Below are 2,969 nucleotides of genomic sequence, written 5' to 3' on the forward strand. Positions count from 1 at the left end.
TTTTTTTTTTTTTTAAAGCTCAGCTCTTTAATTAAGCATGGACATAACTCTGTTGCTTTCTGTAAGGCGTTGATCATGATGCCTTAGTCCCATCACGCCATGTTTACTATCATATGTCTTTCTGAAAAGTTTTGAAATTTTTTTTTTTTTTACATATACATGTGTTTATTAGGTTTCCACTTTTTGCCTTCACAAAATTAAAAAGGCTTAAAATTTAATAACAATAACAATGTTTAAGATAAGGACTAGAAACAAAAACCTTGTAAAGAATGAATAAGATACATACATTCAGAAAAGAAATCAGATGATTGCTGCATCAAAATATTAAGCAATAATAATAATAATGTAAAGAAAGTAGCATTCACATTGTCATAAGAGTATGTCTATTACAGAAAGTTTTGAAATTCTTTGGGTGAGAGCTACCACTTCCCATGAGTCACATGTGTTGCTTTTTACATTATTTTGTTACTTCTTTTCAATATCTTCTGCTGAATGTGAAGCATTCTGTGTCCATTCCAAAGAGGAAGTTTGAATTCTGGGCTATTCTTGTGACCCAGATGAGTCACATCCTAAATATGTTACATATCATTTTTAAAACAGAATAAAGAAACTCTACCGAATAGAGATATACCGTATAACTGAATAATACTAGTAAGGGGATCTGGAGTCAACAAAGGTTAGACTGAAAGCCCAGGAGATGAGATGATGAAACAGTGTTTTAGTGACATAAATTCTTTTATGGTAGCCCCCAGACTAAAAGCAGTACACCACGGTCTTTGCTTACCCACTTGTATGTTTGAAAAATAATATTTGTTATAAATATGCACTAAGCTGTGCATTCTTAGACACCATCTCATCTTTCCCAAATCTCTTCTAGTCTTTGCTTTGGAGATTACATAACTGTATAATGTACATTATAACGTATATCTCCTAAAGCCACTGAGACATCTGTTTAAAAAAAGAGACATTTGAGGGAATAAAAGTATTGTCTCCCCAGAACGTAATTCAAGAGGAAAAAAAGTCTTAAAAATTAAGATATTTTAACTATATAAAATAAAATGAGAAGATTTCAGTGTTACAAGGGCTGAAATCAATCTTTTTTTTTTTTTTTTTTTTCTGTTTACTACTTGCCTGTCTGACTCTGGTCTTTCAAATAACCAGAACTTCCCTGAATACCAGTAGTCCATCATTTCTTCTGCAACCCTTTTGCTTACTCTGTCTGTCATGTGTTCCTTCTCACATTCCCCTTTGATTATATATTTCTCTTTTGGGGGGAACATCATTAACAGTGGCTCTAAGCTGTAGTCAATAGAATGAATAAAACATATTCAGAAACTCCTAAACCAGTCAAGGTTTTATTTCTGATGATTACTCAGGTTGAATTAATTGGCATGCCTTTTGTGAATAATTTATAAACCAAGAATGAATGGGATCATTAATTGGGATGAGTTTCTGTAGGTCTGTAAATCATTATTCATGACTGATGGTTATAGAAAGAAAGGGATTTATACCTCATTGGTACATTATCACATAATGCTCCGGGAGCATTGAGAAAGAGTAATTGGCACTCTTAAGCACAGAGGCCTATAATGGTACAACTTAAGACAAATGCATGGAGAGGAATGTATATAACTCCTAGAGATTTGCTGAGGAATCTATACCATTTCCTGCACCCCTTTGCTCAGGAATACCAGAGAGGATGGGGGATATATGGAGGGAGCATGGCCTCTTGAATAAGAAGGAAATACCACTTTTCTTCTTTCATCTTTTCTAGCTCCCCCACATATGAAACTTTTTCTGGGGTGCTGGGTAAAGTGAGCAGTAAAACAAAGGGAGAACTGCCTGTGTCTGGATTATCATGCATGTGCAGTGTAACCACTTTGACTGAAGAGTCCTGCTCCTCAGCAAATTGGAGTAAAATTATCTTTACTCTAGTAGATTACCTGGAAGTGTTTTATTAGAGCAGACAAAACTAAAACCAATACTATGTAAAAATCAAACAATAAAATGGCAAGGCTGAGTAACAGCCCCTTTAACCATGTCCACATATAACCTATGCAAGCTGCAAATAACATTAGCAAAATAATTTTCCAGGTGGACCAAGTCTAATCATATGAGTAAAGAACTCTGACCGGACTAAAAGAAATGTGGCAGATTCCAAGCTGGGGAAGGATTTGACCCACTATTGATTGTTCTGAGAATTAGGGGCCAGTAATAGTATAAGCCTAAAGACTGGAGAGAGGTCTGTAGGAACTCATGGAAAGCAAGGTGAGAAATGCAAACAGCTTCTAGGAATAAAGACTGTTCCCCTGGTTGATAGCAAACTAGGATATAGGAACCTCAGTCTTACAACTTCAGAGAACTAAAGCTCACAACTTGAATAGACTTCAAACTGGATCACTTCCTAGATTTTCCAGTAAGGAATACAGCCCTGCCAACACTTTGATTTTGGCCCAGTGAGTCCGTATCAGACTTCTAACCTGAAGAACAATGAGATAATAGCAGACACTGTTTGAAGCTTGTGGCAGCTGTGATGGCAGCAATATCAGGCTAATCTAAATACTAACTTAATGTCAGTTACTTAATGTCAAGTTACTTAGCTTCTCTTTGCCTCTGTTTTCTCATTTGTAAAATGAACACAGTGAGGGTATTTAACTCATTGGATTATTGCGCTATAGGATCATACATCCTTATGCATCATCAACTCTAGTTATATAGAAATAGACCTAATGCCAAAGGGATTGTCAATGTACAGCAAAATCAAATAAATGAAGCGAAGGAGGTAAATGTTATGCTACATATAAAACAACAATATTTTATTAAATTGCATGTGAATGAAAAAGGGAATAGACACTAAGGGATAGATAATGGCTACAGTTTATGTGCGGTATGTATTCCCGATAATATTTTCATGTCTGAAACTAAAAAACATTCAGCCTTAATCCTTTAAAAACACAGAGAGTACTTTG

Source organism: Otolemur garnettii, unplaced genomic scaffold (genome assembly GCF_000181295.1).
Source record: "Otolemur garnettii isolate 467f Iridium unplaced genomic scaffold, OtoGar3 scaffold00008, whole genome shotgun sequence".
In the NCBI taxonomy this organism is placed as follows: Eukaryota; Metazoa; Chordata; class Mammalia; order Primates; family Galagidae; genus Otolemur; species Otolemur garnettii.